General features: G+C 36.4%; 2 long non-coding RNA genes across 3 annotated transcripts in view; one reads left to right on the forward strand and one right to left on the reverse strand.

The window, feature by feature from the left end:
- The window catches only part of LOC109493059, a 58,233-nt gene that overhangs the window by 28,246 nt on the left and 4,411 nt on the right, over window positions 1-25,576 (reverse strand). For both annotated transcript variants that reach the window (XR_006588329.1, XR_002147084.3), the window contains exon 2: window positions 7,117-7,169. This is a non-coding gene — a long non-coding RNA (uncharacterized LOC109493059). The remainder of the gene's footprint in view (window positions 1-7,116; window positions 7,170-25,576) is intronic.
- LOC123381412 lies at window positions 5,659-12,567 on the forward strand. Its single transcript, XR_006588330.1, has 2 exons — window positions 5,659-5,766; window positions 12,173-12,567. It is a non-coding gene; the product is annotated as an uncharacterized LOC123381412 (long non-coding RNA).

Raw genomic sequence — 25,576 nt, forward strand, 5'->3', positions numbered from 1 at the left:
AACACTTCCTGAAATGTGATAGACAGCAAATGAACATTTGTTGTATATGAAGGTAGTAAATTGAGGATGTAGTTTTACTATTCAATGTTTACAGTTCCTTTGATTTGATAATTTATAATGGTTCCTATCTCTTTTCAAAGCCAATCGTGGACAAACCTCCAATTTAGGCTGAATATGCCATTGGGAAGTTTCTCCCAAGTTTCCTTTCTGTACCCTTTTCTTAACAGCCCAGTATCTATATTCCTGGAATTAAACCTGGCTACATAAACTCATTCCCTGCATGAGGTTGGCCTTATCCTACAAAGTGTCACTTTGAATGAGAGATCACTGCCTTTCAGCCCAGTGAGGTCCACCATTTGCATTGGCTCAGCTAAGTCAAGTTTTGGAGAGAAAATCATTACATAGAAGCATGTGTAACTAACATACTTCTACTCTATTTTTCAAGGTGTCTGCATTTTCAAAAATATTTTTTATCCCAAAAGAAATCTTCAGAGATGGGAAAAATAGTCATAAAGAATTGTAGACTTATGACTTTTTTGGCTAGAGATACTTTTTATTGGAAACTGTCTTCTATTATAACTGAGAATGCCCTTGTTTTGGTCCTAGCTGAATAATCAAAGGCTATCACTTTCCCTAAATTTCAAACTTCTTATCAAAAAAGTGACGATATTGAGCTACAACATTAGTTTTCAAATACACAATCTTCTATTTCTCTTCCCTGGGATGGGGTGTTACATGGGCAGCTAAGAGAGACAAGGATCAAATACAAGGATTCATTTCCCAGTAAATTGAATGAGTAGCATCTCAACAATGTATTTTAATGTGTAGAGATTCTATTACTATTTATTAAATACAAATTCATTTTAAGAAAACCTTACTAAATGTAGAGTATTTGCTGTTATGCATGCTCTCCCTTATAGGATACAAACTATACTAACAGACTCCTTTTCATCAATACTGGTAATCATCAGTCTGAAGAGTCACTATAGATCCTTCCAATTGTTTCAGGAAAGAAAATAGAAGCCATTCTGGAAATATAGAGTTTTATATAAGAATTATGAGCTTATACAGCTTTTGTAAGAGCTTGGAGAACAAAGTTCCTTGAAGCCAAAGCTGAAGATTTCAGCCTGAATCCCCAAAATACAATTTATAAGAGCTTGCCAGAAACTCCATTAAATCCACAAGAGTCTCCTTGAAGCTCCCACCAACAATCTCAATCTGCAGCAGTAAACAGTAGTTCTGAAGAACTCACTGGAAAACTCCTGCAGATCTCACATTTATTCACAGATCTGGTAGCAATGATCTCCAGAGAATAGTGACTTCTCCTTCTCTTTTTTCTCCCAAATCTATGTAAGTAGAAAATGCTAAACTAAAATTATACACGAAAAAAGATCCTGGGAAATGCAGACATTGGATTTTCCTCTGCAAAAGAGACCTCAGAAGGGTATGATATTGGTACCAAGTTGACAATAGACAGTCCAGTACTACAGACAGATGACACCATTTGCCAACCCAGCATCCATTCCTACATGCCTATTTTGCCCACTTTAACCTTCAAATAAAGTATTAGCATCATTGTGACCTGTCACAGTGCAGTTATATATCATACAATCATCAACTTTTGCTCACTCTTTGCCCAAAAAGTAGACACAAAACCCTATATGTCCTTTCATCTTTCAATAATGCCCTCCATTTTAAGACTCAGACAAAATTTCCATTAGTATCTTGTAATTTAAGCCCTGAATTATAGGTTAACCTACAATTAACATATATTAGAAATCGCAGATTGGGAAAGTGAGAGAAAAGGATAGGTAAACATGTAAAGTACATAAAAGCAAGGAAGAAAATATGCATAACTCCAAAGTTCTCCTTTCTGATGTTGATCACATATCCAGGGTTGACTTAATAATTTCCTTCTTACATCATACATTCCATGTTTCCTTTGTCCTCATTCAGCACCTCAGCTTTTGATGAATCTTTACCTGGCAGGGTACTCTATGACTGGTTGTCAAAAAAAAAAAAAAAAAAATGATGGTTATAGAAATTCCACTGAGGGCAGGGAAATCAAATACAAACCTAGGCTACATCTATTTTAGTAGAGATACCTTGTTACTCTTGGTGGGGAAGAGGTTCAATCTAATTACCTGTTTGAAACCACATAAGGGTTTCGTTGTTGATTTTTCTATAGGCAGGTTTGGCATTCAGCTATGTAGCAGACAGATCAGGCTTAATGAATAAAGGCCATATTGTTGACATCATATATAACTCCACCCCTGCCACTATGGGCCCATTGTTCATGAAATCATTGAGCAACACTGAGGTATCAGGAAGGAGGCTAACTGACACAGCAGCGTAGGTCTTCTCAGCCACCTGAACTTGGGGAACCTCTTACCAGGAGTTACTATCTGGTGAGCATTTATTGGGACATAAATATCGCCATATTTTCTGTGCATTCTGTGAGACCTTTCCACCAACTTCTCCCACAGACTTTGTTATTACCAACATTCTGATCTTCTTCCTACTAAGTCCATGACCACCTAGCTTAATCATGCCTGAATAAATGTGTATCCTTCATCATCTTTCCTATAGAAAAAGTGAACAAAGAAGTGAAATACTCAAACTTCTGCACACTTGTAGAATTTCTCTTCACCACTATCCTCAACTACTCTCCTGAGACTGGCCATTGTACTCACTCACCCATTTTTTGGGTGGTGCTACCATACTGTGCAGAATTATTTATAAAGCAGGTCTATTTTATTCTTCCTTAATTGTCTGGAAGTAGAGAACTTCCCATGAAGCCATACATGTTGATTGAGGAAGAGTTATTAATGTGGCAAAAAGAAGTGCCATGAAAGTCTAGGTACATTGTTAAAATTGCAATGACACATTGAAGCTCCTAATATTAAGAGGTGGAATCTATTTTCCCATCTCTTGAATCTGGGATAACTTAATATCCTTGCTATCAAATAGAATGTGGCAGAAATAACTTTGTTTCGGTCCTGAAAATAGGCCTCCAGAAATCTCACAGCTTCTACTTGTATTTCTTGGAATTCTGTAATCTCCATGTGAAAAATCCTGGGCTAGCCTGAATAAGAGATATATAATAAAGTCACCTCAAATGTTCCAGCTGATGACCTGTGAACAGCTACACGGGTGACTGAGGCCAACCTAGATCATTCAGCTGCCAGGTGACAGAAGAAGACATATGAGCAAACCCAGCAGAAAGATCAGTGAAGCTGGCCCACAGATAAAAAGACTTAAGTGATCTATAGATCGTTAGAGATGTAAGATAAATAAATAGTTGCATCTTAAACTGTTAAATTTGGGGTTTTTTTTAGTTTTTTTAATGCTTTTATTTATTTTTGAGACAGAGAGAGACAGAGCATGAGCAGGGGAGGGGAAGAGAGAGAGGGAGACACAGAATCGGAAACAGGCTCCAGGCTCTGAGCTGTCAGCACAGAGCCCGACGCAGGACTCGAACTCACGGAGTGTGAGATCATGACCTGAGCTGAAGTCGGACGCTCAACCGACTGAACCACCCAGGCACCCCTTAAACTGTTAAATTTGGAGGTTCCTTGCTATGAAGCAAAATTAACTGAGATAGAGACATCTGGGTGGCTCAGTCTTAAGCGTCCAACTTCAGCTCAGGTCACGATTTCACAGCTCGTGGGTTCGAGCCCCATATTGGGTTCTGTGCTGACAGCTCAGAGCCTGGAACCTACTTCAGATTCTGTGTCTCCGCCTCTCTCTGCCCCTCCCCCCACCTCTCTTTCTCAAAAATAAATAAACATTTAAAAAAATAAAAAAATAAATTAACTGAGAGTCTTGGTCATATACTCATATACCTCAATTATGTATTCAGAGTCTTATCAAGCCTGAACATGTATATTTTATTTCCATGTTTCTGAGTATGCCCAGATTAATGACTTTGAAAGTCACATAGTAACCAATTAAAGGTAGATCATGTCACACATAGTATCCCATGATTAAGTGTCTATCGCTGCCAGAGCCCTGTAGAAAACAGCAGTTGCTTTCCAAAAGAATCATAGTATGTGCCCCTGTTCTCCCCCCCCAAAAAAAAATCCCAGCATAACTTTGTCCAGTTTCCTAAAGATTTGGGCATGATTCTCCTGTTGATATTACATAGTATCCCCATCTCTTAAAGACACTTGGAGCACTACTGGATCTACTTGGTCCTATAACTCAAGAAGCAGAGCACCTCCTGCCTTCTAGAAAGCTTTATGTTTGTTTATCTGGGCCCAACTCAATACTGGTAACAGATATATGGGTCAGATTAGCATGCACTCATGTCTATCTGCTATTCCTAGAATTCAGAGGCCCAGAGATGCTGTGCCCCTTTCTTAGAGGTGATAGGTACAAGGTGCAGGAATTTTTTCTTCACCTTGCAGGGAAATCTCAATATGCCCAGACCACTAAACACCTAAAAACTTCCTCAAAATGGAAGATATCTGAATTTTTACGGCCATTATTTTCCACCTTTGTGGCTTCCATATGATTTACTAAGACATCTATCTAGGGTATTTGCTGCATTGTGATCACCATTTCTAAGCACCATAATATCATTCATGTTACAGATTAGCATCATTCCCTGTGTAATGGTGACAGAATCAAGGTCCCTGCATGCTAAATTGTGACAGAGTTGGTATCATTTGAGGTAGGACAGAGAAGCTATACTGTTATCCATGCCAAGCAAAAGCAAACTGTTTATAGATTTTTTTTTTTTTGCTAACAGGTATAGAAGATAAAAATAATCACCAAAGCAGCAATAGCAGAATGCCAGACATCAGGGATTTAACTGGCTTGTTCAAGTGCAAAACAATAATAACAAAAACTACAACTGAAAGAGCAGTTACGTCTGATGAAGCCACTTGGTTAAGTTTACAAAAATTGACGTTTATTCTCCAAATTCTATCTCTTTTGGGCAAAGCAGGAATGTATATTCCAAATCTCTGAACATATCACTAATCTCTGAAATTTTTCCTAGTGTGTTATATTGATTATGGTTTTCTACCAAACTACCATTTGGTTCTCATCATTGTACCTATCTTTCCAGAGGTCAGGAAGCCAACATGGAAGATTTTGCCACTTTCTAAGTGTGCTTATTCCAACTACTCATTCAGAAGCTAGGAACATAACTAGTGGTGTTTCGGGTATCACTGAACCTATTTTGAAATAGAACCTAAGCCAAAAGTCCATTATTTTACCTTTATAAACTTCTGCTTTTTACATCTGTAGACTAAAAAGACATTTTGAATCCTCTAGAATTGGCATTAATTTAGATGTCAAGAAATCACTCAGAATTCTAGGTATTCCTCAGTGCATCATCACATTTATTGATGACCACAACTCAATCTGAGGAAGAGCAGGAGGAGGATACATGATATAAATGTTGGAGCAGAGTCCTTCTTCACTATGGTCACAAATTTTCCTTTACTTAAGAATCACAGGATCTGTGGAGTTGAGTCTGAGAATTGGGTCAGGGGCTATGACTTTCTACTGTGATTATGCCAATTCAACCTTAAACTCTTTATTCACTGGTCTAACACCTATAATCTATTTCTACATACAAACCACTATAAATTGACAAAATATTGAAATTCTTCTTGGGTATATGGAACTTTCTAATCATAAGTTATGCTTTATTCTTATCCTCCTGGGTTTTACTAGGATTTAAGTCTAATTATGGTTCTGGAAGTAAAGAAAGGTAGTCCATGGGTCTAAAAGAGAGTCTGCATTTCTTGCAAGGTGAGTGCCTGAATTAAAATCACTATGGTGTGGTCACGTAGGAAAAAAAAATAGCGATGCTTCTGCTGGCAAGGGAGGCCCAGCAGGTTTGGGGTGTTGATACTTAAATTCATTGAAATCTGCCCAGATTTCTCCTCATGATTTTCAAGTTTCCATTCCTTCTTGGTAAATGCTGTAACTTTAATATAAGAGACCTGATAAGTCTACACATTCACTTTGAATTTCAAATTACCCACTCACAGGATTATATTTTTTATTGGGTTTCAGAAATATTGGCCAGTGGCTACAAGATAAAGAATTCCTCAAGACTGTAACTAAAGTCATAGTCTTTGTTTCTTATCCCATTCCTTGAATAACTAATTTAAAACCATGGTATTGAGTTTCTTTTTCCAAGCTTTACATTGCACTCAAAAGAAGCTGGCTCTATTCCACATTTCTTATACTATTTATTTCCACCATGAAGTTTTATTACTATTACTACTATTGCTACATAGCCTACCAAAGTCTTGCCTCCTGAGGATACATAACTCCAGGAAATTAGAAGTGATAATGTAAATAAGTGTTTTGCTACTGCATATTATGGACTATCTATGACCCATCTTCCACCTGCACTGAAGTTGTTACTGCCTCCAATTATAATCCTATGGGAGAATCAATATGACAGTTTCATCCTTAATGTTTAATTATCCCAGAACCAATTTGAAAAAAAAAATCTACTAGTTAGAATTCATTCAAAAAATACAAGCCACTCTATTCCATGTATAAAGAATATATCAGGAAATAGGGGCTTATCAGAAGAACTTAGAAGCACAGTTTGGGGAAGCTGACCCTAAAGATCTTACCTGAAGCACCAACGCAGAGAGTTTCAAGAACTTTCTGGAGAACTGTTTCAATTCTCAAAAAATCCCTCAGAAGTTTGTCCCAAATCTCTCAGTTCTCAGAAGTAAACCAAGTGACTTCTCTACACCTCACCAAGACCTAACCTTCAGTAATTCATCTGCCCCTGAATCTGGCTGTAACAACCTCCAAAGAATAGTGACATCCCATTATTTTCTTGTTACCAAATAACATGTGAACATCTCTCACTGACAAACTTTAACTTGAAACCACAGAGAAGTCTCTCACTTCCTCTCAACAATGCAGAAGACACCATAGAAGGGGATAGCAATTATACCAAGTTTGCCACAGGCAGCCTGACACAGTAGTCTATCACTTTCACATGATATACCTTTAAATCAGGAGTTAGAAAATGGATCTCTGTATGCTAGAATTTTCACTGACTCTGCTTCATTGGTCTAAATCTTACCAAAGCATCCCCATTGAACATGGGAATTTTTCTCAGCCACTCACCTTGCCTACCTGCCTTTCCAGTCCAGCCTTGCAAAAAAGAGTCTGTTAAAAATCTGTAAAAAAAAAAAAAAAAGTTTTAAGTGTTTTAGTCATCCCAGGTGTTAGTGATGTTAATACTATTTCTATGAATTTTCTTTGTTCATTTCAAGCTAGAAAGACATTCAGAAGCTGAAAACAGAAGCTAATATTTGGAACATGGCCGAGTCACATGAGAACCTAGATTCAATTTAACTGTACTCAAGGGCATTTTTTATTTACATAGAGTTTACCTAGTATGGGATATAGGCTAAACAATTAGATTTTAACAGATTAGATTTCCCAGGCAAGGTGTTACCAAGAATTACAATGAAATGAATTGTCTTGACTCATAACTTTACACCTCCTGATCTATCTAACTGTATTTTTCTCTTTTTCCTGAGATAATATTTATCAGAGCATATAAATAAGCCAAAGAATGAAATTTTTATTTTAGAAATAGAAGAAACCAAGAAGACTAGGGAAGATTGCTCACTTTTTAAAAAATACTTTTAGAATCATATGGATATATAACCTATTAAAAATAACATAAAATAAATACAAATAGCAGAAGAGATTTAGATTTGGGTTCAGCCAATGTTTTTCTTGTCTGTACCAATTCAATTAGTCAGTAGTGGTAGCTAAGAAAGCTGTGTTAAAAAGGATTCTGAGGTTAAGGCCTAGCTCAGGGGGGAGAAAGTAACATGATCAATTAGTAATGTCAGACCACAAGCCAGGAGGAGAGATGGTAACGCTATACGGTTGCCATATTTTTGACTAGTTATGAAAACCTTGCTAACCAATAAAAGTTAGCACATTTGTCCATACAGTTTTCTCTAAATTATGATTTTATGTCATTCTCAAAAATCACCAGGGAGGAAAGCAGTCCAGATATTATTATTCACATTTTACAAAGGTGAACTCTGAAGCTTAGAAGTCTTCAAAGTGTGTTGAATTGCAGGTAACTTGTTGAAATGATCACTTCTAGTAAACTAATATGTGGCAGGACCCACACCAAAACACACTGTCTGGGTCACGCATCCAAGCGTTTTTCTAGTAGTCCATGTAGTATGAAGATAGCTCGTTTACTTCTTTTTAGAAGCCAAGAAGAGGCATGAAAGTGACTCTTTAAAGGTATTATAACTATGTCTCCATAGGCTAAGGTGTAATAAGTAAGACGGCATCTAACATTGAAAAGATGTTAGAGCATCACGGGCTCATTCCTTATGTCTGTCCTTTAAGGCCAATGTATTGTTTCATGGGGACACATATAACTGAGGGCTGAGTGTTTGACCTGGTGACTAAGAGCCTCAGCTAGTTAAGAAAAGGAGGCGATTGGAGGGAGAAGAGAGAAATAGCAATGCTGACCTAGTTTGTGGGGATGGAATTACCCAATTGAGTGTTGTAAAGTACCTTGAGAAAATGTGGTATAAACGCTAATATAACTACCAAAGCCAGCTTCATGTTGTTATGCCATGTCAAAGTTCTCACAGTATTGATCAGACATGACTTGCCTGCCTGTCCACTTCTGTGAAGCAGCATATTAAAAACTAACTCACCACCACATCCATTTTCCCACACCTATTCCTGTTCTCCTTGAATTCACTTTTTCATCTTTTTTTCTCGGCCTTAGCTTCACACCATATTCAATTATGAAGAGATGTTTGGTCCAGTCATCAGCATTCCACAAAATGTCATTAAACCGTAACCAGGTTCCTTCTTTCTTTATGATCAGCTTTCTTTTGTGGCTGTCCTACCTAAGCACAGTAGCTAGGCTATATGCCAATGGCTATCCAAAAAATGCCAGTAAGACACTAACACCTCATAACTGTCTAGTCTTTTTATTTCTGCAAAGCAGTCTCCAAGCTACTCTCATAAAAACTATATGAGAAAGACAGGGCAGGGCTGATCACTATGGGCAGCTGAGTTAACCAATACATGAATAGCTTGATGACTCCCAAGTTCCTAAAAATATGAAAGGGGGCTAAAATACTCAGCTACACAGTTAGGACAAATTAGTACAGTGCCTGATAAATCATAGACCCAAGTTCCTATAAATATGAAAGGGGGCTAAAATACTCAGCTACACAGTTAGGACAAATTAGTACAGTGCCTGATAAATCATAGACCCTCAATAATATTAGATGAATTAATCTATGAATGAAAGAAATAATTAAGAAATGAAAGCATGTGTCGGAGCTCTCAGCCCAATGCTCTTTGCACTTCATCATACTGATACTGTATTCTGTATCAGTTCTAACCTGGTAACATAGTACTTGGAGAAAAAGTGCCAGGTTAAGGTGAGTCCTGCTCCCACTTCTCCACAACTCCTTTGAGCTGAGTAGGAGAAGGTGCCAACAAGCCCCGTTCCTGTGGGATTAATGCTCTTTATCCACAATCCCTCAAGGAATAATGGGATTAGAAAGTGACCATTATTTTCAAAGAGCATTTATTGAGGGCCAATTATAATAACTACTCATATTTGAAAATGTTTTGCCATTTGAAAAGCACTTTCCCTTCCATTAGTCCATTTGTTCCTTCTAATAATGCTCTGAAGAATGTATCATCATTATCCCACATTTTACAGATGAGGGAAATGAGCTGGAGGGAGGTTAGGTAACCTGCTCAGGATTATATAGCTCATAAATAGCAGATCTGGTCTTCAAACGAAACCTACCAACTTTGAAATCAGTGTTGCTTCTATTGCGCTGTATAGTTTTCCAAAAATAGGAGAGTCATCTCTGGGATGATTTCCAGAGAAATGTAAAATTCTCCATCACCTCCATCACTTCTGTCTATACTTCCTTGAGCCCTCATACGACCACCCACCCAGACTTTCCCAGATTTATGAACAGGGCCCAAAGCAAACCCAGTAAGCAACTGGTAATATGCAGCCCATGAACTCAACCACATTCACTTCCAATGCGTGTGTATGTGATTTAGAGGTCATCTGGTAAAATCCTTTTTCTTTTATAATGCATTTTTAGATGACAGTGTCTTCAAGTGCTATCTTTCAAAAGTCTGTTGTATGCCAAAATGCAAAATTATATAAAAATATGGCAGAACTTAGGGAATTTAGCAGGGAGAGCAATCTAAGGTACATGAAGGCAAGACTGAGGAATGGTAGGCTCCATTTGTGAGTTACTAACCGAAAGGAATGGATATTCCAGAAGCTTTCAGTAAGAATTAGTACACTCACTCTTTCCTGCAAAGACGACTAGGTAACTTTTTACTTACAGGCTTACAAGATGCTGCAAGATGATAATGAATGAGAATGAATGGCTTCCAAAATTATTCAGTTAATGTCTTCCTGTTTTCCACAAGTTCATTTATTTCACATGGCTTTTTTTTTTTTTAACTAAGACAAGGTGGTTCTTATCCTTCCCACTGCAGGTGAGAGACACTAGCTCAATAGCAGTTACTTCATGCACTAGAGGATGACCCTGTTCTAAACTTTGCCAGTGTCTCTTTTTTGTTGTTGTTGGTCTGAGTTTTGTTCTGATCTGCTGTGTTTTTGTTTTTGTTTTTAATTTTTTTGATGCTCATTTTTGAGAGCAAGGCTGAGTGCAAGCAGGGGAGGGGCAGAGAGAGGGAAACACAGAAATTGAAGCAGGCTCCAGGCTCTGAGCTGTAAGCACAAAGCCCAAGGCAGGGCTCAAACTCACAAACCAGGAGATCATGATCTGAGCTGAAGTCGGATGCTTAATCGACTGAGCCACCCAAGTGCCCCTGTGTTTTGTTTTTTAAAGGAAAGCTTGCTGATCAGCAAGGCCCAATGTGTCTTTCTATTTGTAACTCAAAGAATCTCAGACAACTCCTAAAGATCACATTAAGGATGTAGGTCCTCTCTCCCACCTTACCCTAAAGCTTACTGTCCATTTACTTTACAAAGAAAGTCATGAGAGGAGGAAGAAAGAATTTGGGTTTGAGACTCATCACTAGAAAAGAGATTGAGGGTTGGCTACTAACACATGGAAGTGACTAGAAGCAAATAGACCTGAAGATTACCATGTTTTTGAGGAAAATGTATTGTGAAATAAAACTGACTACTTCAGACTTAAAGCAAACTTTGAGTTCTCAAACTGGCACCATAAGCAATAAATGATGGGCAGCCCTCAAGGAGGGCAAACTCCCCAACACCGACCTCACATATGTTCAGAGAAAATGTTCAAAAGGGAGCCACCAAAAACAGTGCACAAAGGAATTTCTCCCAGATGCGTAATTAAGGTCTGATCCAAAACTTTCCCTTTACAAGGACTGCCCAGCAAGACTTCGTAGTTCTTGGGGAACTTTGTAGATGGGACTTATAGTCATTATCCTGTTCCTCCTTTACAACGTATATTGGAGATGGAGGGTTGGGTTGGTGTGTCAGTGGGGTTGGGAGGGCAGAAAGCTTGTCCTTAGAGTGCATAAGTCACCAGATCATAGGGAGTCACACAGGGACCTCATGGGTAGGACGTGCATGATCCAGAGTTCCTGCATGTTGAGTTTGATGCACCTAATGGATGGATCTTTTGGGCTGACTTCCATGAGGCAGGGACAAGTGTTTTCTGGAGAACTGCAGGGATATTTGAAACCCAGAAGAGTGGGCTGATCGACAGAGTGTTCCATGCTCACCACTGTCCATTCCTTTCCCTTCTGTGCACATAGTGAGACTACCTATTCCAGCCACACTTGAAATGGCACAGGGCCATGCTTTGAGTTCTGGTCAGTAGAATAGAATGATGTATATCATGACCTGGCTTAGCCCATCTTCCCTGCCCACCTCCCCCCACACCCTGCAACCTGCCAACCAGAATTTAAAAATTCTAAAGCACAAAAAATGGCAAAACTACCAGATGAAAGGAATCTGGATCCTAAAATCATCATGTGGAAGGCAGCCCACTAAACATTGGGGTGAGAATAAATTAGCTTCTATTGTGTTAAGCCATGAAGATTTTAGGATGTCACTGTTTGGAACTTTGTGACACCTAATAATACATAAAACTTTATTTTGAATGCTGGGGAAACGGTTTGAATTTTATTCTTCTGTTTCCTGCAGCTCCTGGCACAGTTCCTGATGCAGCTTCAGCACAAAGCAGGAGATGGACAAAAAAATATGTTTTCAATAAATACCCAAAGACATGAGTGAAGACAGCTACATTAGAATGTTGAAGGATAGGATGGGGATTCCCCCAATCAAATCAAACAGGGAAGACTCCTTAGTTGTTTCATCTGCTCAAGGGGGTTAATATCTCCTTCATAGGGATGTTCTGAGAATGAAATTATATGATAGATGAAAAGTACTTAGCACAATGCTGAGCACAAAATAAGCACTTAGTACGTTGTTCCATTATAAGCTGTGAACTCCACATAAAGTGGTTTCTTAGATACAACAAACCATGTCTTTGAGAACAGAGGGGCAGTTGTTCTCCTGAAATTAAATCCTGCATCTCATTCATGTTGTGTTATTCCAAAGGCTCAAGCACAATCTTTTTTTTTTTTTTTTGGCTCAAGCACAATCTTACACAGAGAGCTGTAGGTAACGGTGAATTGCCTTCTATGGAAAGGAAAAGGAAGAGAAATTATTTGAATTATATTAAAAAGAAATACAAAAGTGAGAATGTAGATAATGCTAATAAATAATGCTGTTGATTTATTTCTGTGAAATATAGTGTTGTGGTTTTGAATCAACATTAAGAAAATGTTTACTGCTAATTTTATTGTTAATTATCAAAAACTGAGCATAAAATTGCAAAAGGTCAGAATATTGCTGTAACTAAATCTCTGTAAGGTCCAAGATAGAATAAAAATACATGGAACGACTCCATTCAAATCTCGAGTTATTGGAGGATAAACCTATGTAGATATCCATTGAACATTTCCGACTTGGGAGTATTAGGAAGGCATCTCAACACCCATCTCAAGTCCCTAGGAGTCTCCTTTATGGGCATTTAACTATAGTTAAGTAACAAGTATAAAAAGATTTATTTTTTCTAATATTTCCATATATTCACATTACAAATAATTTAGTTATGAAGGGTAGAGGAAAAAGCAAATTATGCTAGCAATCTCTTGAAAATTCAGTCTCAAGACTTCAAAATAAAAGTATATTACAATAAATCAGAAAATGCTATTTATACTTACATGTGGCATTTATTACCTGTGGAATGGGATGAGAGCAATAGAACAGATCTAAATAGGATCAAAAGGATTTAAATGTTACTGACTTAAGCAACAATTTCAATTCTGCAGCTCTCTATAATGAGAGACAATGGGAATTTTCAAAAGCAACCTCATTTTGTTCTCCTGGGCAAATGAATGATCTTAGGTGTCTCTAGATGTTGGGGATGGGTAGTCCAGGCACATTTCCAAACACTCCACATTCTTTGGAGAGAAGATATTATCACTTCTCAGTGTAGAGCCTTGTTATTAATTCAGTGAATCATGGGAGAAGAGAGTTGTGGGTGGGCCTCATGTTTCTTGAGCAGCCACAGCAGGGATTCAGGGTGGAAGTCAGGCAGGGATCCAGGACCAGCAAGGCTGGGAAAGGTGGTGATAGAGAGATGATTCTGCCTTGGCTTATGTGAGGGTGTGTTGTCAAGAAAGTCTGGGCTCCAAGGCTAAGTGCCAGCATTTCAGGTTCTTTCTCTTGGCCTAACAAGGAGACAAGCACAGAGTTGATCAAAACTTGCTCCAGGAATGCACTGAGAACACTGACTCTGTCGTCTGGAACCGATTGCCCAGGGCAGGTCATCAAGATGGGAGTTCACCTGAAAGCCCAGGGTGTGGACAGTCCTGGGAGCAGACAGTCTGGAGAACTGAGGATCTGATTAACCAGGTGAACACTGGCAGACATTACATACTTGGGCAAGCAGAAGGCTGCATTTCAGAATGTCAGCTCCAAAGCAACCAGTAGGACTAGCAGAATTGTCCAGGTCATGGAAGGTTAGCAAAAGTGACCCTACAAAAGCAGAAAATACCAAAGAAGCAATCTGATATTGGAGAAATGTTCTCTACCTGGTTCTGTCCTTCCCCCGGAAGCTGAAGAGTCCTTGACTTGTTCATTCATCCATTCATTAATTCATTATTCAATATTAAGCACCAGTTATGTGCCTGTAATGGTCCAGACACTGGGAAATAGCAATAAAAACAAAACAAAAACACAGGCACAGCTCTGTCCTAACAGAGCTTACAGTCCACTGTTAGTGGGGGAGACAAGCAGAGATAAATTTTTTAAAAGTAAAGAAAAATGTGTGGGTTTGTCAGAGAAAATGGAGAAAAATAAAATAAGAATAGAGGTCAATAGAATCCAAGAGTTGCTATTTTACTTAGGATGAAATACATTCAGCTCCATTTCTCTGCCTGAGGATTTTCCCTCTGGAGGTAGGGAAGTATGTTCAACTCATACACTGGGCTGCTTAAAAGTACCAGTGACCAGAAATTTGACACCCTGGGGCAACCCTCTATCAAGGAGAGATGTAACTTGATGGATGGATGCCTGGGTTTCCTGTCCTTCTGTGGGACAGCTCTGAGGCTCATTCACACAGACCACCATGCGATTGAGCCCCATTTGCGCACAGTTTGCTAACACACACTTTACTGCTTTTTCTTCTTTCTGGCCTTTCTGCTTCCTAAATCATTTCCAAACCTAGTTACTTTCCCTCCATTTCTTTCAACACTACTTTCTGCGGGGATCCAAGTGCAAAAGGTGACAGGAGGGTGGTAGTTCAGATGAGAAGCTGTCAGACTATTTTGAAGTTTGAAGTTGAATGTGTTGCAGAAGAATAAAAGACAAAGAGAAAAAGTTATCTGTAATTTCACATTTAGAAGTAAATATTGTTAGCCTTTTGATACATATTATTACTAGCAGTTGAGTCTGCTTGGATATGTTGGTACGTGTGTATGTATACATTTTACACAAAAAGAATCATACTATGCATGCTAGATTTTAGCTGATTTCTCACTTAATATATTACAAACATATTGTTTTTCAGGAAACTCAATGAATATATTTATAAATTCAAATACTTAAAGTTTACATAGCATATTTGGGGCACCTGGGTGGCGCAGTCGGTTAAGCGTCCGACTTCAGCCAGGTCACGATCTCGCAGTCCGTGAGTTCGAGCCCCGCGTCAGGCTCTGAGCTGATGGCTCAGAGCCTGGAGCCTGTTTCCGATTCAGTGTCTCCCTCTCTCTCTGCCCCTCCCCCGTTCATGCTCTGTCTCTCTCTGTCCCAAAAATAAATAAACGTTGAAAAAAAAATTTAAAAAAAAAGTTTACATAGCATATTCTACTTCACATAGTGTAAATTTTAAACTAATTCCACTGTTGAATATTTTGTTTATTTCCAATTTCTCAATACTATTAACAACACTTCAGTGAACATCCTTGTACAAACATCTTTGAACATTTGTCTGATTATTTCTTCAGGATAAATTCTAAAAATGAGACTTCTTGGTTAAACCATGTTTATAATTTCAAGTACTTTACATATTGCCAAATTCTGCCACAAGCTTTTACTAGCTTACATTGCTATGACAGTGTGTTTCTCTTTAATCAAGGGCAATACCCTGATGAGCTTTTGGAGGAAGGGAGGGAGAGAGAAAGAGAGATTGATTCTGGAGTGTACCAAAATCTGTTTCTATTAATTATTTAATTTTCATTTTAGTTGATGCTTAACTTTTAGAACCTATCAATTTAGTAATATTTAATTAATTGAAAGATTCTATGGTGATTTATGAATATGAACATTCTAAAATATAAACTATTTTCAAAGAATCATTTTTCTTATAAAATAAAACAAAAATATTACCCAACAAAAAACTGTGCACCATTTTCTCATTAGAATCCACGTTCTGGTTCCCTGTATCCTTTTATAAAAGAAATAATACATTTCTCATAGGCATGAGGTAGGCCATAGTGGTTTCCATAATTCTTAGCAATAACAAAAATTTTCCAGAAGAGTAATCTATTAAACTCCACACAATTAACAAACTCTGATCTCGAAAATAACAGCATCACCTTTGTTTTTATTTTTGCCAATCCTTTGAGGGAAAAAAACATACCTGGTATTTCATATTGTTTTAATTCATATTTCTCTAATTATTAATAAAATTAAAACATATGTAAATGTATGTGTAAACACACACACACACACACACACACACACACACACACACACACTTTGTTTTATAGTTTTATCTTATGTTCCATTCCCCCTCACCAAATTTACTGAGAGATAATTGACATGCAACATTGCGTAGGTTTAAGGTATATAACATGATCATTTGATATACATTTGTGAAACAATTGACACAATACGATTAGTTAACAACTCCATTTCTTCAAATAATTACAATTTTTTACATGTGTGGTGAGATTATTTAAGATCTACTCTCTTAACAACTTTAAGTATATAACATTGTAAACTGTAGTCACCATGCTGAATATTATATGCCCAAAACTTACCTTACAACTGGAAGTTTGTACCCTTCAACCAACATCCCCCCATCACCAGCCCCTGGCAACTTCCATTGTACTCTGTTTCTATGAGTTTGGGCTATTTTTTTCTTTTTATATTCCCATATGTAAGTAATATCATACAGTTTTTAAACTTTCTCTGTCTGCCTTATTCCACTTACCATAATACCCTGAAGGTCAATCCATATTTTTACAATTGCAGGATTACCTTCTTTTTTATGGCTGAATAGAATTCCATTATATATGCATATATATACACACATGTAAACTTCTTTTATCCATTCATAAATCAATGAATGTTTCCACATTTTCTTTCACCATTCATAAGTCAATGGACACTTAGGTAATTTCCATGTCTTGGCTATTGTAAATAATACTGCAGTGACGATAAAGGTAGAAATACCTCTCTAGGATAATGATTGCATTTCCTTCAGGTATATACCTAGAAATGGAATTACAGGTTCATATAATAACTCTATTTTTAATATTTTGAGGAACTTCCCTACTATTTTCCATAGTGGTTGCACCAATTTCCACCAGCAGTGCAGTAATGTTCCCTTTTTTCCACATCCTCACCAACACTTGTTATTTCTTGTCTTTTTGGTATGATTTGATATCTCACTGCGTTTTCCATTTGCATGTCCCTGATGGTTAATGATGTTGAGGATCAGTTTGGGTCCAAGGCCCATCTTTAACTGGATTATTTATTACTTTTTATTTTTTTAGGTTTTTATTTAATGAATTATTTTTGTTTTTGAACTGTATGAACTCCTTATATATTTTAGATATTAACTAATTATCTAATACATGGTTTGCAAATATTTTCTCCCATTCTTAATTTGTCTTTTTATTTTTTCTATTTGTTTCTTTTCCTGTGCAAAAGCTTTTTAGTTTGATGTAGTCTCATTTATGTTTGCTTTTGTTCTTTGTATTTTTGGTGTCATATCCAAAAAATTACTGCCAAGACCAACATCAAGGGTTTTTTTTCCCCTAAGTTTTCTTCTAGGAGTTTTACAATTTTAGGTCTCATATATAAGCCTTTAATCCACTTTGAGTCAATTTTGTGACTAGTATAAACAGGGGCCTGATTTCATTATTTTGCATGTAGGTTTCCCAATACCATTTATTGAAAAGACTATTTTTCCCACTGAGTATTTTTGGATCTCTTATCAAATATAGTTGACCATGTATTCATGGATTTATTTCTGGACTGTCTATTTTATTGGTATATGTGTCTGTTTTTATGCCAGTACCATACTCTTTTAAGTACTATAGCTTTGCAGTATAGTTTGAAATCAGGAAGTATGATGCCTTCAGCTTTGTTCTTTTTTCTCAAATTTGCATTGGCTATTCAGGCTCCAAAAAAATTGTATGGATTATTTTTTTTCTATTTCTATTTAAAAATGACTTTGGAATTTTGATAGAGACTGAATTGACTTTATAGATGGCTTTGGGTATTATGGATATTTTAACAATATTATTTCTTCCTATTCATGAACACAGAATATCTTTCTGTTTGTGTCTTCAGTCTCTTTCATCAATGTGTTATAGTTATAAGTGTACAAATCTTTTATCATTTCAATTAAGTTTATTCCTAGGTATTTTATTTTTTTTGATGCTATTGTGAACAGAATTACCTTCTTTATTTCTCTTTCAGTTATTTTGTTGTTAGTGTATAGAAATGCAACTTATTTTTGCATGTTAATTTTGTGCCCTGCATCTTCACTAAATTTGTTTGCTAGTTCTAACAATTTTGGATAGAGTCTTTATGGTTTTCTCTATATATGATCATGTCATCTGCAAACAGAGTCAAGTTTATTCTTCCTTTCTATTTTAGTGACTTTTATTTCTTTTTCTTTTCTCATTGTTCTGACGAGGACTTACAATATTGTGTTGAATAGGGATGGTGAAAGTGAACACCCTTTTCTTGTTCCTAATTTTAGAGGAAAAGCTTTTGGCTTTTCACTATTGAGTATGATGTTAGCTGTGGGCCTTGTCACATATGGCCTTTATTATGTTGAGGTATGTTTCTTCTACATCTGATTTGTTGAGAACTTTTATTATGAAAAGGTGTTGAATATTGTCAAATGCTTTCTCTGCATCTATTAAGAAGTTCAGATGATTTTTATGCTTTATTCTATTACTATGGTGTATCACATTTATTGATTTGCATATGTTGAATCATCCTTGCATCCCAGAGACAAATCCCACTTGATCATAGTGTATAATCCTTTTAATGTGCTTTTTAATTCAGTTTGCTAGAGTTTTGTTGAGAATTTTTGCATCTATATTTATCAGGAGTATTGGTCTGTAGTTTTCTTGTAGTGTCATTATCTGGCTTTGGTATCAAGGTAATACTGGCCTCATAAAATGAGTTTGGGAGTGTACCCCCTCTTCTATTTGGGGGTGGGGGTAGTTTGAGAAGGATTGGTATTAACTCTTTAAATGTTTGGTAGAATTCACCAGATGAAACCATCTGGTCTTGGGCTTTTCTTTGTTGGGAATTTTTTGATTACTGATTCAAATTCTTTGGTCATTAGTGGTCTGTTAAGATTTTCTATTTTTTTATGATTCAGTCTTAGTAGGTTGTATGTTTCTAATAAATTATCCATTTATTCTAAGTTATCCAATTTGTTGGCATATGATTGTTAATAGTAGACTCTTAGGATCCTTTGTATTTCTATTGTATCAGTTATAATATCTCCTCTTTCATTTATAATTTTGTTAATTTGATTCTTCTTTTTTTCTTTGTTAGTCTAGCTAAAGATGTCTCTATTTTGTTTACCTTTTCAAAAAACTAACTTAGTTTCATTGATTTTTGTTGTTGTCTTTCTAATCTCAATTTCCCATATTTCTGCTATAAACTTTATTATAATTTCCATCCTTTTGCTAACTTTGGACTTACTTAGTTTGCTCTTCTTTTTCTAATTCCTTAAAGTGTAAAGTTAGATTTTTTATTGAAAGCTTTTTTTTTCTTAATGTAGGCATTTATCACTATAAACTTCCACCTTAAAATTGCTTTTGCTGCCTCCCATTAAGTTTTGGTATATTGTGGTTTTGCTTTCATTTCTCTCAAGATACTTTTTGATTTCCCTTTTGAAATCCCTTTTGATTTCATCTTTGACTCATTGGTTGTTTGGGAGTGACCAATTTAATTTCCACCTATGTTTCTCTACTGTGAATTTTTCAGCTGATTCTATTGATTTCTAGTTTTACACCATCATGGTCATAAAATATATCAGATATTATTTCAGTCTTCTTAAATTTGTTAAGGTTTGCTTTGTGGCCAAACTTATGATCTATCCTGAAGACTCCTTCATGTGTGTGCTTAAGAGGAATGTGTATTCCAGGGGTGCCTGGGCGGCTCAGTCAGTTGAGTGGCCAACTCTTGATTTTGGCTCACGTCACAATCCCAGTCAGGCTCCACGCTGAACATGGAGCTTACTTGAAATAATCTCTCTCTCTCTCTCTCTCTCTCTCTCTCTCTCTCTCTCTCTTTCTCCCCTCTGCCCCTCCTGCATTTACATGCATGTGTAAAATTATGAACACAAATAAATTATACACAATAGAGAGTGAAAAACAGTAGCCTTAAAGAACTTCAAACTTCATCCTTCCCTGCATTCCTCGCTCTTTCTCTCTCTCTCTCTCTCTCTCTCTCTCTCTCTCAAATAAAAAATTAAAAACAACATGTATTCTGCTGCTATTGGATGGAATATTCTGTATATGTTAGGTCCATTTGGTTTATGGTGTTATTCAAGTCTGCTGTTTCTTTATGAATTTTCTGTATGGATGAACTATCCAATGTTTAAATGAAGTATTGAAGTTCCCAACTATTATTTTATTGCTGTTTATTTTTCCCTTCAGTTCTGTTAATATTTGCTTTAAATGTTTACCTGCTCCAGTGTTGGGTGCATATATAATTGTTATATCCTTTAGATGAATTGACCCCTTGATCACTGTAAAGTGACCTTCCTTATTTCTTGTGACTAATTTTGACTAAAAGTCTATTTGATCTGGTATGCATATAACCACTCCTACTGTCTTTAGGTTACCATTTGCATGAAATATCTTTTCCTATCTCTTCACTTTCAACCTATATGTTTCCTTAAGCTAGAGTCAGTCTCTTGTAGACAACATATTGTTATATCTTGCTTTTTTATACATTAAGCTACTGTGTCTTTTGATTAGAGAATTTTGTCCATTTACATTTAAAGCAATTATTGATAGGTAAGGACTTACTATTATTGTATTCATTGTTTTCTGACTTTTTTAAGTTTCTTTGTCATTTCTTCCTTTCTTACTGTCTTCTTTTGTGATTTATTTTTGTGATAGCATGCTTTAATTCCTTTTTCTTTATATTTGTGTATCTACTTTAGACTCAAAGCCAAACAGGGCTGTAACTAAATCCTCAGGGATACAGAGCTGTTTCTGTGTCTGTAGCCAAGACCACAGTCAATGAATCAGCTGCCTGGTTGCAAGCCTGCCTTCTAAAAACAGCTCTCCTTAGTCTTGGACTACACTGGAATTTCACAATCTCCTTCCTGGATCCCAAAGTTCCCAGGAAGACACTTTTGTCCATGGATAGATGCCAAATTATTGCTGTTGAGGGATGGCTGCACATGAGGGGCACCTTATTCAGCCATGTTGCTAATTCATGGGGGCCTTTGCTCTATTTTCTTTATTGAAGTAACTGCTTCTTTTCTTATAGATTTGAAAGAGCTTTTTCATAATAATTTAACTCTTTTTGTAATGAGAAAAATAAAAATAAGCATATCTTAAAAACTGTAACTGAATAAAACAGATTATTTTATAAATATTTACCTCAGATTGTTATTTCCCTTAACTTCTACTCCCACATACAAAAAAATTTCATTGCTAATGGTTAGACTAATTTTCCTTCTAATCTCCAATTGGCTCTCCATTTGGTGTTACACTGAGAAAAAACTTATCTTGAATTTTCTTTTAGTTTGCTAATTGATTCATTTTTTTAGCATTTGAATTTCTAGTTTACCTGAAAATTATTTTTATATAAAATTTAATGTTTAAAGTTTTATCAACATTTTCAATGTCATGTACTAAATAATGACGATAATAATAATAGCTTACCTTTTTCCCCAGTATCTACAATGTACCAGATATTGTTCTAAAGACTTACATACATTAACTGATTCCTCTGATTTTGTCTAATTTGAAAGCCTATTTTTACCATCAAGTAAATTATTTTATGTCTTGGGTCTATTTCTTCTCTGGAATTTGATCTCTAAAGCAGATGTTACACAGGCAGCTAGAAAGGGTTTACCTCCTCTGATCTCAACAGGATGAGAGATCTATCCAGGGAAGGATACAGTTTAAAGCTCTTTCAGGCTACTTTTTTTTTCACTCTCTACTGTGTATCTTTTATTTGTGTTCATAATTGACAAGGTGTTGTGTTTGATTTATTTTAGTTTGGTTATTTTTTCTCCCTATAAAAGTGATACATATTTCTAAGGAAGATACAGAAAACCTAGAAAACTAAAAGACAGCTATCATTCTACTACTTTTAGTCTTTTGGAGCATTTCCACTAGTCTTATTTCCTAGCATAGTTGGTGGGGGTAAAGGATTGTCTTGTACACTTGTGATTATATAGGATTTTAATTTTTCATATAACATTATAATATTATAATGTTAATATTTTTCAGTTAGCATAGAAGGTTTAAGATTTATGCTATTCTTCTAATTTAAATAATAGTTATTATAATTTAACTAATTTAATTATTATCTTAATGAACATTTTGTTTGTTACCTTTCTTTTGGTAGCTATGTAATGCTGCTGTGAACATCTTTGTGCATAAAATTTTTCTATGTTTAAAATTATCTTCCCAGCATATGTTTCCAGAAGTATAGGGCCAAAACCCATGAACACCTTATAGCTTCTTTGGTCTTTGGTCACAGATCCCACCTTTATTTTCAGTCTTTTTTTTCCCCACAAATTAAGCAAATCTGTTCTGGCTATATAGATGAATTCCTGATGTACAGCTTAAATGAAAGTTATGTGTCTGTAAATACAATGATTTTTGTCATAATTCCAAGAATGATCGGCATTAGAGTTTTGACCAAGCAAACAAGGCTCTATAGTAATCAATACAAATACTGTCAGGTCTTATCATTCATATTGGGGGAAGATTGTCTTGTCTCCCTGCATTTTGGAAACAAGATGGGGAAGGTTAAGGCAAGGCTACAAGATTGGGCTGCATTTTATAAAAGAGGACTATTTCTAGAGAAAAAAAAAGAAAGAAAGAAACCTGGGCAGGAGGACAGTAGCACTCAAAGAGAACGATTACTATGGATTCAGGCCAATATGGGAGAAAGGGAAGCTGGCAATAGATAGCACTGCTGGAACTAGGGAGTGGGGCACTAACTTCTACATCTATCTAGCAACAAAAACTCTTCCACTGGGTCCTGAGAAAACTTCATTTAAAATATCAACTTAAGTCATTAGTATAGTTTCTTCTACCATATTTACTTTGGAAACCTAACTAGAACTGAGCCTACAAGTGAGAAAGCAGATGCGAGCCCAGCTCTTAAGAGCCAGAGTCAGCCTCAGGGGAAAACATGCAAAAGATGGCAGAACACACTGTTTGCAACTGAATAGAGGGCGTCACACTCAAGATCTCATCACACCCAATGTCTCTATGCATTCGAAAGGACCCTTAATAGAGAGTCTGAGCCCAGATCCTCACTATTTCAGTGGCCTTATACAAACTGCATTAGCACTGTTCCAAATCTCTATGTTGAGGAAGAAGATAGTACAAGAAAGACTCATTAGAGGACAATGTGAAAATAAATTGTGATATACTCAAAGAATGGAATACTGTTATAAAACTGTGAAAATGAATGAACCACAGACATCTATCAAAATAATATAAATCAGATATAAATAAAATATTAAATCAAAAGAAAATCATACTGATGAACCTAAACAATATAAAGTTGAGTGAAAAAGAAAGTCCAAGAGCTTATATGTATGTAGAATGATACTTTTTTCCCCATTTAAGAATACTTTTTTAAAATGATATTCAGTTTCAGATGAAATGTAACAATATATCCTAAACAATATGCAATTTTAGATACACACATATATATAGTAAAACTATATTTCCAAAGGAAGGAAATTATAACACACAATTCAGGATACCCAGTACCTCAGGTGGGAGGACAATGTGTGTAAGGGAGGGAGGGGCCAGTAGGCAGAGGAGAGTTTCTGATAATGTTCTAGTTATCAGGTTGGATAATAGATCTACAGTGGTAATCACGATTCAGTTAATAATTAAATAAGCAAATAAATAAGCCTATTACTAATACCATCCTATGATTTTTATTTATTCATTCAGCAAGCATTTAATGGATTTCTGCTATGTGCCAGAGGAAAATAAACAAAACAGATGTGTTACACGTCAGTTGTGCTCTTATGAAGCAAAATAAAACAAGACAGTGGGCCAGAGAGGGATAAGGGTGCAATCTCAGGTAGGGTGATCAGGAAAGGCCTCCCTAAAGAGGTGGCCATGAAGGAAAGACCTGAATAACATGAGGGAGCAAGCCATGTGAGGGTCTGAGGGAAGCATGCTCCAGGCAGAAAAAGCATCAAGGGGAAATCTCTGAGCCAGACATGTGCTAGTCATCCTTAAAGAATAGTGAGAGGACAAGGTAGGTGGGATGAACAAAAATGATAGAAATTAACTAAGAGGAGGAAGGCCCAATCAGGAAGGGTCCTCAAGGCTGTGGTGAGGACTTTGCATCTTACTTTAGCTATGGTGGGAATTCACTGGAAGGCTCTGAGCAGGGAATTGACAAGAATTGCTTTACCTTTCAAAAGGATCTTCCTGTCCACTGTGTGGTGAATAGACTTTTGACGGTCTGAATTGAGCAAGACCAAATCTCTTCACACACTGCTGTATGTATTTCTTTTCCAACACTGACATGCTAACGGCCAGATCTCAAGATAAAATTGCTTGCTTGTATATGTATATAAACAAATCTCTCTCTCTCTCTCTCTCTTTTGTGAGAAAGAGAGACACTCACAAGCATATTGATAGTCATATATTATAGTTTCAATAGATAATACACTAAAAATCTGGAAGCTAATGAAGTGTATAGCCTACATATGTGGTTTCATGTACTTCTAGTGTTAAAAGGAATTTAATAACATTTTATTCTACAAACAGAGCTATTTGCTACATGAAAATATTTGACCAATGAAAGGTATGAACTTGCGAAATTAACGCATTTGTGAAAGACAATTTTCTTTTATTGACTAAGAGCCTCCATATGAGATGTGTCCTCTTGGCTAAACGTCAACTTTGTGAACAGGCATGCAGACAAAAACACAACTCATAGATAGGCTAATATTTTTTTCTTTGTAGCAGGCAGATCTATCTTGAGCCATGAAGTGACACTACGTCTTGGGTCACTCAAGGCTTTTCCCTTGTGTTTTACCTTACGTGGGCAAGTATATATTTCAGGATGTGGGACACAAGCCCTTGTAAACAAGGAAACTTTCTGGATTTGCAGATTATTCTTGAGAATCACTACATCACAAATCTATTATGTTTAAATCACTCTGACACAGATATACAAATTCTTTTTTTTTTTTTAAGTTTTATTTATTTAAGTAATCTCTATACCTGATGTGGGGCTCAAACTCGTAACTGTGAGTCACATGCTCTCCCAACTGAACTAGCCAAGCGCCCCTACAAATTATTTCTAAGGCCTAATTCTTCAGGGTTACTTCCTTGAATGTGGAAAATCTCATGAGCAATTCAGATGTTATACTTTCTTGCAGCACAAACTCCCATATATGTTGAGAATATTCCTACCTTATCAATTTTCTACTCATTCCTTGGCATGACCAGCTGAATTCTCTGCAGGGATCCTATATTTCAAAATCCAGATAAAGGCATTTTGCAGGCCTCCTATTCTGAGCCAAGCTAAAATCCTACCAACCCT

Source organism: Felis catus, chromosome D3 (genome assembly GCF_018350175.1).
Source record: "Felis catus isolate Fca126 chromosome D3, F.catus_Fca126_mat1.0, whole genome shotgun sequence".
NCBI classification, from domain to species: Eukaryota; Metazoa; Chordata; class Mammalia; order Carnivora; family Felidae; genus Felis; species Felis catus.